Genomic DNA, 16,742 nt, shown 5'->3' with positions numbered 1-16,742 from the left:
TGAATATATTATGGTAGTAAATAATAAAAAATACCTATATCTACATATATTTTATGCATTCATAAGATGCCTAATTTTTTCTTAATTTTTCACCATTCCTAGGCTATGCAGCTCAACTGTGATTTTTTCCAAATTGTCACAAATCTCCAAAATTTTTTCCAATGTATTTATTTTTAAAAAAATCTGTGTATAAGTAGACCCATGTAGTTCAAGCCTGTGTTTTTCAAAGATCAACCTATTTACTCTTTGAAGATTTAATTGTTCAGTACCTGTTTTTTAAGCATATTTTGTCTTAGGCACTGTATAAAACACTTAGAATACAAAAATGATCAAACACAGCTCTTACCCTCAAGTAGGTAAATTGTGTCTAAATTTATAATACAAGTTTATAATACTATACCATGTGAGAATTACTTTAATAGACACAGGCCTCATTTTATTTGGGGGAATTTTATGTAGAATACTGTTAAGCTTATTTTGCCTTAGAAAAAACAGAAGTAAAATTCATGAATAACATATTTAAGACTTATATATTGTGTATGTTTTTGTTTATATTGTCCAGTACATCAGAGATAATTTCTTGCAAGTCATTGAGACCTGGTTTCAAGCATGTTTTGATTCCTAAGTATTGTTAAAATTTTAGTCTGAAGCATGATAAAGCAGTTGAAGCAGTAATTCATTCAATTCCTCTGAGTGTGTCTTAAGAGTAAATAAGAGAATGAAAAGTATGTAATGCTGGATACACAAATGAGTAATTCTAGCATCCCCAGTGCCCTTGAGATAGAATCAGAACTGAAGGCATCAGAATGAACTCATGAAGTTTTGTTTTTTGTTTTTGTTTTTGTTTTTTTAATCTTTCTCTCTCTTTTTCCGTCTCTATGTATCTACAGCTTTCTTCCTTGGAAAGGCCTAGAAAAAAATGTCCATCTCAATATCAGTGAGCATCCCTAACATCCAGATTGTGATACTGAAATACTACGCACTGAAAGAGAGTAGGGCTACTTGGAGGACCAGCTGATTTCTGATTTAGAGAATATATAAGATGAGTGTAAGAGATCCTATTATTGTAGTTAGTAAGGAAGATATCAGAGAATACAAGGGTGTACCAATAGGAAGTGAAAGCCAACTTGAAAAGGCTCCCATTGGCCAATAAGTGCAATAACTGAAATGGATGAAAACATACAAAACGTGTTTAAATGCATACATTCATAATGACACACATACACACACAACTAATTAATTGCCTTTGTACAACATAGGGTTAATAGAATACACCGTTAAACCATTTGTTTTGTCTTTTTTTATATGACATAAGACTGAATAAGTAATAGATGAGAAAAATTTCTCCTTGCAGAAGTATTGCAATTAATAAATGAAGAATGAATGATAAAATTGTGTTATCAATGGTTTACAATAAGTCATGAATTATTAAATCTGGGCGTCAAGCATCAGTGGATGCTAACATCACAAAAGAAAGCAGCCAGGCATTTTGTACCCTGATATAGAATCCAAAACTACCATAAAGAAGTTTTGCAAATAACTTAACCATAATCTATCTGGTCAAACTTTTGTATCCAATCACTAGTGCTCAAGAAACACAGAAGACAGAGGAACAAATTAAACTAAACACAGGATAGAAATTGATATAGGAAAAACAAACTAGTTTCTTCAACAAGTAAATTACAAGAAAAAAAGGAATGCAGATGAAATACATTAACAACAACAACAAAAAAAAAAAACTGTAAAAATATACCCACCCACCTCTTCCAAAGAAAAAAAGGCAAAACAACACTATATACTTTATGTATATACATTTGGATGATGAGACTATATAGAAGAATATAATGTGATAGCAGAAGAGTGTTTATTTGTGGGGAGAGGAAGGATATTGTGATGGGGAGGTGCATGGAAGGCTTTATGGGTGGCAGGAAAGTTTTGTCTCTTGACATGGAGGGTGGTTAGAGGATTATTCAACTTATAATAGCACATTGAGTTGTATGTTTGCTTTATATCATTGCTGATACCATACATTTTAAAAAAGAAGTAGGTAGCTTGAATTTTTAGATATGTGGAACTTGTGGAACACCTGGGTGGCTCAGTGGGTTAGGCATCTGACTTCAGCTCAGGTCATGATCTCATGGTTCGTGAGTTTGAGTCCCCATTTGGGCTCTGTGCTGACAGCTCAGAGCCTGGAACCTGTTTTGGATTCTGTGTCTCCATCTCTCTGTCCCTCCCTGGCTCGCAATCTGTCTCTCTCTCAAAAATAAATAAATATTAAAAAAATTAAAACAACATAAAAAAAAAGGTATGTAGAACTTGAGGATTTATATAAAATCTAACCTAAGATTTTGAGTGAATATTTGTGCATATAGTTCTTTAATTCAGGAGGTAATTTTTGCATTTGAAACCATGAGCCTTGCTTAAGGAGGATTTAATTATTTAAGAAGAGATGTAATCAATCTGAAAATGGTATCCTGATGTGGGAGACAACCCGTATTTAATTAATGGACCCCAAAAGTAGAAGTACAAAGTAGTCTAAGAAGTAGGGAGAAAACCATAAGCCACTATCACCTCACTGTGTCTACTTCTGGTACTACAAAGAGGGAAAGAAGTGAAAGGCAAGTGGCTCCCTGCTAAGAACCTCATTGGGTAGTGGCACATGTTTCTTCTCACATCCCTTTGCCTGAATAAATAACTGCAAGGAAGGCTGGGAAATGTAGTTCCTTATTCTGTTGCCGTGAGACCAGAAAAAACAAAACAAAAACAAAACATGACTGTTTTATTATTAAGAGAAAGAAATCATCTTATTTAGAACATTCATGATGAAATGGTTTTCAAGTTCTCTGGGAGGCCTGGAGTTAGAATGTGAAATGCAGACACTCAACCAGGTGCACGAGGAGCAAAAGTCCCTAATAGATGTGGAGGAACAAAGTCAGTGGATGTCAGTAAGTAGTAGGGACATAGGCAGTAGAACAAGATGTCACAGGGTTCTGAAGAGTAGAGTTGAAGTATGAACTGTTGCTTAAGTGTGAAGCATTAGAAATGAATGACCTGTAAGGCAGTGGCAGTCTGGTGAATGTTAACCTTGCCTCCTGTTCTTTGATAGAGAATGAACAGTTTCCAGAGGAGGGCTTCAAAGGAGCAGGTCGTTGGGGAGAACCAGGTTTCCCTTTAGGAAAAGGAAGTGAAGGAAGGCTAAAGAATTCAACAACCCATCTTGTATAGATTAAATCTCATCTGGAAAATAGTGCCTCTCCCTCTATTTTACAACTTGGAATTTCCATCATTCTTCTTATATTGAGGGGACATGGAAAGCAAAACACTAGTTAATTCTGATCTAGCTCTTAAAATTAGCTGTTTAATTTAAATACCTTAGTACTGTTTAAATAACAATATATTAGTATGTTTATAGTAAACAATTTCAGGCACATCAAAGTTATATTTTTATACTATGAGACTATTCTCGGGTGCCTGGGTGGCTCAGTCGTTTAAACGTCTGACTCTTGGTTTTGGCCATGAGGTCATGATCTCACAGTTGGTGTGTTGGATCCCTGCATCAGGCTCTGCACTGTCAGTGTGAAGCCTGCTTGGGATTCTGTTTCTCTCCCCTTTGCTTCTCCCCCACTCGCACTATCTCTGTCTTTCTCAAAATAAATAAACTTTAAAAAATAAAAGAATATGAGACTATTCTTTAAAAGGATTTATATTTATGAAACATTATATATTTTCATTATAAAGTACCCACAATAGATTGTTCTCTGTTATTTCAAACTGTCTATAGAATAAAACCATGAACAGTTACATAACTAGGCTAAATTTCATAGTATCCTGATCCACAATCATTTGGATTACTTTATTTTATCTGACACAGGAACTTAACCCTTAAATATTTTCTTGGAAAACAATAATAGTCCTTGGGAAAATTCTAGGGGCTAAACATAGTTCTATGAAGCTAAAGTAAATTGCTTTTCTACCCTATCCTCCAATATATAAATTTTTATCTGTTTGACTTTTTAAAAATCTGTGTCTAGACATTTTTAAATTTTTTTAAATGTTTATTTATTTTTGAGAGAGAGAGAGAGATAGAGAGCGAGCAGGGGAGGGGCAGAGAGAGAGGGAGACAGAATCCCAAGCAGGCTCCGTGCCATCAGCACAGAGCCCAATGTGGGGCTCAAACCCACCAACCATGAGATCACGATCTGAGCTGAAACCAAGAGTTGGATGCTTAACCAACTGAGCCACCCAGGCGTCCCTGTGTTTAGGCATTTTTAAAATAAATTTAAATATATTGGGGCACCTGGGTGTCTTAGTTGTTAAATGCCCAACTCTTGATTTTTGCTCAGGTCAAGACCTCTTGGTCATGGGATCGAGTCCCCCACTTTGGACTCCCCCCTAAGCATGGAGCCTGCTTGGGATTATCTCCCTCCCTCTCTGCCCCTCCCTTACTCTCTCTTTGCATGCTCTCTCTCTCTCTCAAAATAAGTAACTAAAACATAAAAAAAAACACTATAAAATATTTATTTACTTATTTATTTATTGTCATATTTATTTCCTTCTAGTTTAAGCTTCATTGCTACATGCTAATATAGCCTAGCCAAATTTTCCAAACATGCAAAAGTTTATCCTTTCTGTAAATATTTGTTATAAGGAAACCAAAAACAGTTTCTTCTTTGGGGGAACTCTAATGTGGATCTGAAACTAAAGTGGTAAATAGTTTTATCTCACAAATGAAATCTCATTACATGTAGTAGCTTTCCAGGACATGGTTTGAGAAGAATTGTGTGGGTGAGCAAAGCTCAGGGAGTGATAATGCCCTGTTACCAAAGTCTGCCCTTATGCAGAAGAGGAGAGTGGGGACACGCATGCCATATGGTATCCATTCATGTTCTAGTAGCTAGAAACATGTCCATGTTTTTCACCAAATACAGTCAGACTTCTAGGTGAATTAAATGTTCAAAATATTATGGGTTTGAAGAAATGTCTACTTAGTGATATTTTACCATTAGTGGAAGATATAAGTTCTCAAGAAATATAACTTCAACTGAAACTTTGAGAGAGTTTTTGCTATGATAAATTTGATTTGAATATGATTTAGAGAGAGAGCCTAGAAATTTTTAAAAAGACAAGTGTAGGTAAAACCATTACAGTGTAATCATAGTGGTAATTGTAATGCTTCTAAGGACATGCTTATTGTATCAACTCCTACACCACAAGGCATTTCTTTAAAATATGTGTGTTCCGTTTAAAACATACATCTGAAAGGCATACATAATATTATTTACTGCATAGGAGCTACAACAGTAAGAATGCATTTAAAAATCAACATAGTATAAGAGTTAAGTGAATTAGTATTGTTAAAAAGAAAACAGGCCCAAAATGATGTCACTTTGACCTAGTTTCCAAACCAGGGCTTAATACCTAATGTAATTGCAATTTCAGTCTCTCCCAAAAATGCGGTCTTAACTGGTCAGCCAGGAATTTTTCCATCAACACCAATGTTTAAAACCCTCTCCATTACTTCCCACCCTAAAAGGAAGACTAGGTAATCTGCATAAGAACCCTAGCCTTTCCCCCAGGGGAAGCAGCTTTGCTTGAAACAATTATTTTATTTTGCTAATAATTTTCTTGCCCCACCCTCCTTGTATAAAAACTGTCCATTTTGTACAACTCCCCAAAGCACCCCTCAGTTTGCTACATGGGGTGCTGCCTGATTTATGAATTGTTTGATAAAGCCAATTAGATCTTTAAAATTTACTTGGTTGAGTTTTTGTTATTGAACAGTATATAAAGGTTAAATGAAAAAAAAAATAAACAGTAAGGCAAAATCAGAACATTTTAAAACATCCTGAGAAGCTTATAAATTATAGCAATAAAAGTTGGTTGAGACTGTTTAGTAAATGAGTTCAGTTCCCTAATCTCAGAATAATAATAATAAAATAAATTGGGTTTTTAAGATCAGTCCAGTTACTTTTTTTAGAATGGTGTCTGGCTGGTAGTATGTGATTTTAAAAATTAATATTAAAAAAATTAAAAAAACAAACTATCTATTTGCAGTTTCACAGTACCGGCAAAAAGGACTGACAACCATTCATTTGATCACCCCAATTTTCAACATATGGAAGTCAAAGTAGATCAAACTGAAATAGAAGGGAAAAAATGGCTGACACTTGCTTTGTTACCTGAAGGAGAATAAATCTGCCAGTTTAAAAAAAGGTAAGGAGATGACTCCTTTCCCTGCTACTGCCTGACTCAGTTCGAGGTTCTGATCACCTCTCCTTAAAACCCAAAAGGGGATATCTGTACCAGGGCTGTTCTACCATACCCTAAAATTTGCATTAATGCAAATATCCAGAGGCTACAATGGCTAAGCATTTAGTTTACTACGTCCGGGAAAAGGAGATGAGAGAGTCCCATGAGAAAGTGCAAAAGTAGATTATTTTTTGGCACAAGGACTGTATATTGATTAGAATTACCTAGAAATACGTTTACCTTCTCAAAGTGGTCAACCAGAAAACAAAACAAGATAGATGAAGTCCAGAATTTAGTGAAATTGGCTATTAGTGACCAGTAACTGTGTTCGCATTTACTGTTCCTCTAGCTGAAAACTTAACAAACGTGTTCTAACAGCAACCAGATAAAAAAAGGGGGAAATAGAAAAAGCTAAAGATATTATTTATGAGTAATCAGTGGAGAAAACCTTCATTCCTAAAAGGTGAGTAATTGAGAAAAAAAATCAACACAGAAGATGTGAAAATATTTTGTAAGAAATAAAATGTGTAGCAATCAAGACACAAAAGGAGAAATTACTTTTGAAAAATATATGCTATAGTATACCTAAGTAAACTGTATAAAAACTTAAGTTTGGGGCACCTGGATGGCTTAGTTGGTTAAGAATATTACTTCAGCTCAGGTCATAATCTTGCGGTTCCTGAGTTTGAGCCCTGCATAGGGCTCTGTGCTGACAGCTCAGAGCCTGGAGCCTGCTTAGGATTCTGTGTCTCCTTCTCTCTTTGCCCTTCCCCTGCTCATACGCTGTCTCTCTCTCCTTCCAAAAAAAATAAACATTAAAAAAAACTTAAGCTATTTTTTATAAAATGAAGGAACCATGTGTTTGATTAAATACAATGTGAAAATAACATACAAAATAATATAGCAATAAAATGCATCATAAAAATGTAGAAGAAATTGTATGAAAGGGAGATGTTAATTAAAAAAGGGCTTAATGATCTATTGAAATGTAAGAAACTAAAAGTTTAGTCTCACATTAAAAAACATTATTCATGGGGTGCCCAAGTGGCTCACTCAGTTAAGCCTCTGAGTTCAGCTCAGGTCACGATCTCACTTCATGAGTTTGAGTCCCGCGTCGGGCTCTGTGCTGACAGCTCAGCCTGTTTCAGATTCCTTGCCCCTCCCCCGCCCCTGCTCTGCCCCTCTCCCGCTTGCGCGCTCTCTCTCTCTCAAAATTAAATAAACATTAAGAAAATTGGTTAATATGGACTAAGTCTTAGTAATTATTGCAAACATAATTTTAAATATGATAATTTAAAAAATTATTTGGTATTAATAAGCTAGATGAAAAATCATAGACTATTTCATCAGAAACTGAAAGGTGTGCTAAATTTTCTGTTTTACAAGAGGAAAGAGAATTAAATAATGCTGTTTCCTTTTCACTGATGATTAAAATAATAAGTTCATATATACTTTTTAATAAATATATATAATTGTTATGTATTATAGAAACTTATTAGTTGAAGACAAATGGCATGTATAATTTCCAGAACACTGGAAGAGTCAAAATTGGATGACATTTACATTATAATCATCAGGGAAATAGGAAATTAAAAGTTATGTGTTAAGAACAGAAAACAGAATAAGATAGGATCAATTGCATTTCTAATGACAGTAAATATAAGCATCTAGTTGGATTAAAAATCATCATTCAAAAAAATATATCCTCAATTGTGTAATTTCTGCAACAAAAACATAAAAAACATCAAAGCAAAGTTAAAAGTGTTTCCAAGTATGTTACTCAAACATACACACACTATATTCTCACACACACACACACACACACACACACACACACAAACACACAAAACACAAAATTAGACAAGATAGTAAATATTGGTGTCTAGTACCAGAAATCAATATAGGACAAAAAGTATCAAGAACATTTTATTGCAATTTCTAAAGAAATTATAATAAATGTGGGCATTTATATATAAAAAAAGTGTGTGTGTGTGTGTGTGTGTGTATGCATATGTACTTCTTAAAAAGTGAATTAATGGACACTTCTGGGATTTTATATCCAACTCAATTTATTAATATTAAATTTTATAATTATATTTTATAATTTTTCTTTCATAATCTGATCAAGATGAATCATTGAACAAATAGTACATGAATAAATCATAGCAGAAATTAATTTTGGATTTGCTGTTTTTAACCATTCATTTTTTAAATGGTAACTATAAATGAAAAAAACATAATTAAACAGATAAAAAATAATTTGCACATGCTAACAACCAAAGTTTATTTAATGAAGAAATGCTATGAACTTTCTCCTTCAAATCATTTTAGAACACATTTTAGAAATTATTTTAGAAATTATTTAGAAATTATTTTAGAAATATAGCCAAACAAGATAAATGAATGTATAACCACTAGAAAAGAGGAGATTATTATTATTTGTAATGGTATGCTTATGTATGAAGAATGTGTTAAGTCCTTAAAAACGTGGAGACACACTATTTCCAGATGAGAAGATACAAAATTTAAAAATTTAAATAGATTTTTGAAGAATTCATACATTTTATTTAATCCCCTTATTTGGGAAATTAATGAGCCGATTCTAAGTCACCTTTGGTAAAGAAAATGATGGAAAAAATATTAGTAGGGACTTGCATATGAAAAATGATACACATTTTATTTTTTTATGTTTACTTTAAAAAAAATTAATGTTTATTTATTTTTGAGAGAGAGGGACAGAGCATGAGTAGGGGAGGGGCAGAGAGAGGGAGACACAAAATCTGAAGCTGGCTCCAGGCTCTGAACTGTCAGCACAGAGCCAGACGCGGGGCTCAAACCCACAAACTGTGAGATCATGACCTGAACCGAAGTCAGATGCTTAACCGACTGAGCCACCCAGGCGCCCCAAATAATACACATTTTAAAGACATAATAATTAAAACAATATACCAACTGATTAGTTATAGACATATGTGTCAAAGAAACTAAAAAGAAAATGTATGAATCAACCATAGCATATATCAATTTTTAGGTTAAGTTATAGACATGAAGGAAATAGTAGGTTGCTTAATAGATGTATCTGGGCAGGCACACTTAGTTAATCGCCTGGATAAAAAATCTAAACACCATTAAATATGGATTACAATTATGAAGTAAGTTCTATAGGGAATAAAGATCTAAAAGGTGGAATCATGAAAATACTGTATCAGTGTTTCCTAAACCACTATGAAGCACAAGTTTGCCATTTGTTATGGAAGTTGTCAGAAAAAATGTCCAAATTGTTTGAGAGATGCTGAGTTACACTAAGGTAAGCATGTTTTTGTTGGTTTGCTTTAATGTAAAAATACATAGAGATTTTACTATGCTTTGTAAAATGTCAAGAAAGGACTACAGTTAGCAGTACTTTAAAAGTGGCTTATTCAGGATACTCTTTTGAGAACACTTTTGTTTTGGTTAGGACTCTTGGTCACAAGTGGCAGAAAATGCAAAAGGGAATATGATGTGAACTAAGAGCATGAACAACTGTCACAACTAAGCCTCTCTTTCTCTCTTGAAGTTCTTTCTCTCTAAATACATTGGTTTCTATATTTTCTACAGAAAAATGGACTTTTTTCTCCAGGAGGGGAATATGGGTAGAGACTTGGGGAAACATGTTTTTCTGCATAGCAAACGATGTCAGTTTAAAAATTAAGAGCAGGAATCTAGTTGATCTACCTTGGATCAAATGCACGTCTTTTGGGTTAATCGCAGGGGTCAGTGGTAAGCAGAGGGTGAAGACTGGACCATGAGCCTAACTCTATATTCTGTTAACAGGAGGATGAAAGCCCAGAGACCTAAGCCACACTCATTAATATTTTCTAGAAGATTGTCCATCAGAATGTATTCTGCTAAGTACTGATTAGGAATAAAAATACATAATTTAATAATTTCAGTAATTTCAAACATTTATTGAGTGCTAACTTAGAATGTGCAAAGCATTATTCTAAGTGCTTTGTTTTTAACTTATTTATTCCTCATACAAAACTTATGATGGCCTTATGATGGTCTTTTGACTAGGCATTATCAGTTTCTTCATTTTAGAGGAAATTGAGGCACGAAGCATTTAAGCATCTTTAAGAGCTTATATAGCTAGGAAGTGGAAGAGTTGTAATCAACTTTTACAATTAGAAAAAAGGATTATTATATTTTAAGGTATCAACTCAACAACCCACTCTTGGTAATGATTTTGCTATAGTTTTTTGGAAAACAAATGTTTTAAGAAATTGATTGGCAGTAACATAAAGCATGAAGTGAAAAAATAATTACTTGGTATTGCATTGTATAAAGATTAGCAAGCCAAGTACAGTACCTTTATATATCAGGACTATTTCTAGGCTTGATTTTTATTTTGGACACTATTTATGGTTTTATGATTTTAAGGGATGGTATATGTATTACTCATTTGTTATAGTTAACAATAGAAAACTATTTGGTAACTCTCAAGTAGAGATTTAAAAATGATTTGAAATAGCAAAGATATTTGGTTGGCAAAGTAATTAGAAATTGATACAAATTAATGAAAATTAACACAAATATTGACAGTTTACTAAAGTAGAATGCTTTACCAACAAAAAGGGCAAATATGTGAACACTGAGTAAAAGGAAAACTATGGTAAGTAGTTTGAAAGGTATAGGGAAGGCCTCCACCCTGTTCTGTGTCTCAGAGATCAGAAAAAAATTTCCTGTTGTGTGAGTTCTGCTCTTTGAGGCAATCGGTGTTTGTCTTCTTATTCATAAAATGAAAGTGTGGGTATATTGAACCCCTATTCTGTCAGTCACCAGAGAGGACACTGGAGAGATGCCCTTGAGTGGAGATAAGACTATGGTCTTCTTTTTATGGTGCTGAAAATCCTGAGAATAATATAGGAAAGTAATTTTGAATGCTATATGCATGTTACAAAAAGAGGGTTTCTTTCCTTCTTCAATTTTGAGACTCCAACCAAGTGAAAATAATGAGCTATAAAGTAGTAGTAGTAGGGGGTGGCTAATCATGGTGAATTACATCAAAGAGGGTACAGTGTTCTTCTACAAAATCACTGTAAGTTTGAAACAAAGATTAAAAACCTCCTGACAGCAGGTTTTGCTGAGGATGTATGTGTTTGACCGTGTGTGTGTGTGTGTGTGTGTGTGTGTGTGTGTGCATGTGTGCACGCTCGTATGTGTGTGTAATAATGTATTCACATAATCTGAAACTAGGTATGGGTGTATGGAATTATTTTTAGTTCCTTAGACTTGGATAAATTAAAAGCTCATTGCAAACTAGAAAATAGGGCACATCTGAGGGGATTCAGCCAGAGTCTAATTGATCAGAGTACAGATCAAAAGAAAACACATATCATTAATTTCTCTGGATTAACATTTTCTTCTTAAAGGTTGAATAGAGGGGCGCCTGGGTGGCGCAGTCGGTTAAGCGTCCGACTTCAGCCAGGTCACGATCTCGCGGTCCGTGAGTTCGAGCCCCGCGTCGGGCTCTGGGCTGATGGCTCAGAGCCTGGAGCCTGTTTCCGATTCTGTGTCTCCCTCTCTCTCTGCCCCTCCCCTGTTCATGCTCTGTCTCTCTCTGTCCCAAAAATAAATAAACGTTGAAAAAAAAATTAAAAAAAAAAAAGGTTGAATAGATAGCCATGCATGTGTACATGCAAACATATAGACATATGCACATGCACACACACACACACACACACACACATAATGAATAAGTAACCAATCTAATCCTTATAGAATAATTTCAGTATGTGGGAGAAAAACATCATTATGAAGACTGTGAGAAAGAATTCTCCAAATAATTGAAGAAAAGGGTTACTGAGTGAGCAAGCGTGCAGACATCCCATGCATGCTTTTAGAAAACAGGCTATTAGTTTCAAAAGGTAGAGGAGAAAAAAAGTGGTGACACTGATTTCAATTAGCTAAAGACAAATACCTTGTCATGGTCCATCTGACCATATATTCCAGCCTTCACTATGAGCTAAGTAGACATCTTTCTATCTCAGTGTTTACCTAAAAGGTAGGGTGTTGATGAGAAAATGTTCTGGAACAACAGATCTGATTAGAGGTGGTCTGCTCACATAGCTAATTTTCCTGGTTTCCTTCATATACAGTCTTTGAAGAATGAGCTGTCTCAGAAAGAATCACTGCTATTCAGAGATGCACAGCTATAAGAAAGTAATCAGCATGAGACCTAAGCAAAAATATCAAAACAAAAGAGGGAGCCAACATGATCATGAAAAAAATCAGACAAAGAACATAAGCCAATAATTCAGCAAAACTGTTTTTTAAGAAGTAGAACAAAATGAAAACCTGTTCTCATAAGGAAATAACGAATAAGGTTGTAGTAAATATGTGGGTAATTCTCTAACATTGGCTGTATAAACAATAATAATTGCTAATTTAGAGATCAAAATAGACTACATATAATTAAATACTAGACCACAAGGCTAGTATTTGGGGCTGGGTGATCCAAATTTTGAAAGATATTTGTATTGTCCAGGAGGAAGTATAGATACAGACAACTTTAGATTTTTCAGAAATGCATGTTAAATTTTTAGATGTAACCAATAAGATAATAGAGGGTATATCTTTCTACAGCAGAAAGAAGGAAGGAAATGCAAGCAATTGCAACAACCCTTGATCAGTTTGGAAGAAGGTCCAGTGGTTTCAGGAAAATATAGAAAATTGTACAAATATAAGTGTTCTTTAAAATGGTAGAAATGAAAATGTGTCAGAAGCACATAAATGTAAATGGTCTGAATATATTACATAAAATCTATACATTGTTACGTTGTGTTAAAAAAGAAAAAAAGCCAATCAGACATACTAGATACGCAAGTATAAGGATTGCTTAAAATTAAAAGGACAGGAAAAGATATTCCAGGCAAATAGTAACAATAATAACAACAGAACTAGTGTAGTTATGTTGAAAAGAACCCAAACAGGCCTACCTGCAAAAAAACTTATCTGGAGGAGAAAAGGAGCACTTTATAGAAATAAAAGATTCACTTCACCTTGTCGGTATGTGAGATATGTATGTACTAAAAATAATTCATTACAAATTCATACCATTACACATTATAGTGCTATAAGAGAAAATGACAAATCCACCTTCATAATTAAATGATTTCATTGAAATCTTACATGATTTATAGATCATTTAGATAAAATATCATTGAACATGTAGACGATTTGAAAAAATAAGCTTTATGTAATGAGCATATGTAGAATATTGCATTCAATTAATGAAAATTACATATTCTTTTCAAGGACAAGTATAGCTTATGGAAATTGACCATATATTCTGTGACTTTTAACATAATTCAAAGTCAGTATTACACATACTATTCCTTCTGACCCCAGTATATACTTAACTATCAATAAAAAGATAATTTACAAAATAATTCATAAGTTTTAACTTAAAAACATTTCTATATAACTGAAGAGGAAAAAAATCACAAAAAAATGGAAAATATTTAGAAATACAAAATAAAGTTCTGAGGAAAAAAACATTTTGTGTAAATTAGGAGTTCAAAGATATACATCACCCTTATTTTGTAGCAGAAAATAATTCTTGAAAATATTCCATCCAACAGAAAAATAAATCATAACTGATAACTTAAAAGTGGACAAGTCGTGTCATAAAAGGACTACTGCCAAGAGCTGATAACAATTAAAACAGATTTATGCCTAAATAATTATAAGGATTCATTTTTGCTATGATTATCTGTGTATCCTTTAATCAGATAATAAATTTGGGAAAAAGTTAATAATTTAGTTAGACATCCAATGCAATATATTTCTAGACAGGAAATGAAACTACTTTTTCTTTCTAAACTCCAAGAGAATTCTATTGCACTGTTTGCTTACTTGAAGAGGGCTTCCTCACGGTGAAAATGATCCCAGCTCGGAGACAAAAAAAAAGTGAAATCATGGCCTGGAGGCTGACACTGGCAACGTCCTAGCTTGTTCATTCAGTGAATCCGGTAACTCATCTACATAACGTGATCCTTTCCATAGACACTGGACGAAGCTATCTTTTTGCCAGCTCAGACACGGTTACTATTTCCTTATGCTCAATTCACAGACTTGCCTTCTCTGCGGAGCAGGTGGCAAGTAGATGGGTAGAGTATGAGTAGCATGTTATGGAAAGAGCCTTAAGTTGGAATAAGAAAAACTTGACTCGAATCCAAGCTCTTAATGACGTTAATAATGACATAGGTGACGTTCTTCATAACGTAAATGACATCTGTTCTTTAAGCTCTCTCTGAATCTGTTGCCTGATATACAGTGTTACATTAGACAATGCATTTTAAAAGCTGTGCACCATATGCAAGTTACATTTTATAATTACTTTTTTAAAGTGGGGCGTATCACTTCTGTCTTTAATCCTAAGTGCCAGAAATCTGTTTGCCAGGCTCGAAAGTGGGGGGGCAATTGGGACACATATGGGTTCATGCCGGCCTTCAGTGAGCTGTCAGTACAGAGGCAGGCAGACAGGACAGGGCAGGAGCCCAGCATGGAGTGACAGAACAGAAAGGAAACAGCTGCTTTTCTCCAATAGGAACTCCAGTCAGTTTGAAACCCATACGTTAAGAATATCTACCCTTCATTTAATAAGAATTTCCTTTTGGAGTCATCATCAGCATGCAGCCTTATAGACTACTGTCACTAGCAGCAAGATACTGAAGAAAATGTGCACAAAGGAAAGGTCCACCAGCAGACGTGACTGAAATTGGCTCAAGACTCTGACGGACATAAAAGTGAGCAGTGAGGAAATGACAAAGGGATATGATATCAAGGCAATCTGTAGGGTCAGCCAAAGAGACAGAGAGAAAAGAGGGAGAGAAGTAACGAGGGAGGGAGAGAAGGGATAATCAAGGCACAATCAGTTCTTCAGGAAGTATTTATCTTCTGGAGAGTATTTACAAACTTACTCAGATCTTAAACTCCTCTACCGTTTAAGTTTCACGATACGATTAAGGAGCTGCTTTGCCTCAGCAGTGCATTTGAATTCAAATATTCTTCTATGTATTTGGTTAAGTACAGGAGGTTTATTTGTTTCCGTGTCTTACCTGAAGCATACATCTTCCTGATTTGAAACATGATCTCATTTCTTTGCAAGAGTGAAATATGCTCATACAAGCTAAAACACTTCTATTTCAAGGGAACATTATGCTTCCTCTGAAAGCTTTTATTCCTGTTTGGCAGGTTTGGCTTGTTTGGGAATCTATTTTTCATCAAACCCTGGAGGGCTATATGGAAAGAAGGAGTTTACATAATGAATACAGGATTTAAGCACACAACAATGAATTAGCTTCTCTGTGCTAAACAGAATTTGTGCCAAGCGATACTTAGCAACAATATGGAAACAAAAATATATTTTTGAAAAAAGTGGGTAAGGCGAGCATATTTCTCCATTTTTTTCCCTCATATTATCATGCATTTGAATGTGGGAGTGGGTGGGGGACAGGGAACAAGTGATTTCAATTCGCGGGAGCAGAAGTGAACCCTTGAAAATGCTACTTTAGCCATTCTGTGAGTTTGACTATCAAGTTATTTTCCTTATTTCATTAAGATTTGATGTGTTTTCTTTTCTCAGGTTTAGGAAAATGTCAGTTTTGTTTTCTCAACTTTAAGACCATAGTAAATTTCAATTTAAAGTATTTCTTATTATCTAATCATATTTCAAAGAAACAGAAATAAAAGGAATATTTAAAAGGTTAACAAGAAAATACATGTGGGTAGTTTGTTGTTATTGTTTCTGTATGCTACTGTTGAAAATGAGCGATGAGTGTGGAAATTTTGTGGCAACCCATAAAATTATCTAATTGGATCCAGGAACTAGGTTTAGCCAGAAGCATGCTTACTTTATTGGAGAAGATCTTAGCAACCAAAATTATGTTGGGTCACTTTTTTATTACCAGAATATATTATAGGATCCTCACTTTCTTCTTTTTTTGCTTTCTTTTAATTTTGTATTAGTTTTTTTTTAAGACGGGATTTCTTGGATAGAAGGATGGAGAACAGAAAATTGAGAATTTCATTCACTCTCAGTGCTGCTTATGAAAAGATATTTATGATATGAAAGTTTCAAAATGTACACCCTCCCTTCATACTCCTTTCCTTAGAGAGAAACATAAGTGTGAGAGATTAACACAAATTGGAAACTTAGCCTGGAAATGGAAGGTGACAATGGTTGCACCTTTATATTTTAGTCATAACCTAGACTGCAATTCTTAACTTTGAGATTCTGGAGAGGTAGAAGGGTTTAAAAATAGCTTTATATGCAGTGATCTTTCCTGAATACATTTATGCTAAACACTCACTATCTCTTTGCATTGATTCTTGGAATGAGCCACTAATTTTTAAGAAAATACTCCCTTGAAAAATTGGGAATTTTTGTGCCTTCAAGTCTCTTATCCTAGGTAAGAGTAGACTCATGTACATTGCAGGAGAAGCTAAGA

General features: G+C 34.4%; 1 protein-coding gene and 1 long non-coding RNA gene across 5 annotated transcripts in view; one reads left to right on the top strand and one right to left on the bottom strand.

Annotated features, from left to right (window-relative positions):
* Nucleotides 1-15,412, bottom strand: part of PIK3C2G (phosphatidylinositol-4-phosphate 3-kinase catalytic subunit type 2 gamma) — a 355,657-nt gene extending 340,245 nt beyond the window's left edge. For 2 of the 4 annotated variants that reach the window (XM_045463664.1, XM_045463668.1), the window contains exon 1: nucleotides 14,146-14,372. The gene's annotated coding sequence lies outside the window, so the exon portion shown is untranslated. Of the gene's footprint in view, nucleotides 1-14,145; nucleotides 14,373-15,350 lie in introns of those variants that run through there. The other 2 variants (XM_045463665.1, XM_045463667.1) reach the window with 2 other exon arrangements.
* Nucleotides 15,413-15,507: 95 nt separating this feature from the next.
* The window catches only part of LOC123590483, a 94,288-nt gene continuing 93,053 nt past the window's right edge, over nucleotides 15,508-16,742 (top strand). Inside the window, exon 1 of the long non-coding RNA XR_006708784.1 lies at nucleotides 15,508-15,813. This is a non-coding gene — a long non-coding RNA (uncharacterized LOC123590483). The remainder of the gene's footprint in view (nucleotides 15,814-16,742) is intronic.

Source organism: Leopardus geoffroyi, chromosome B4 (assembly GCF_018350155.1).
Source record: "Leopardus geoffroyi isolate Oge1 chromosome B4, O.geoffroyi_Oge1_pat1.0, whole genome shotgun sequence".
Taxonomy (NCBI): Eukaryota; Metazoa; Chordata; class Mammalia; order Carnivora; family Felidae; genus Leopardus; species Leopardus geoffroyi.
Note: the sequence above shows the minus strand (reverse complement) of the source record. Positions and strands in the feature narration are given on the sequence as shown.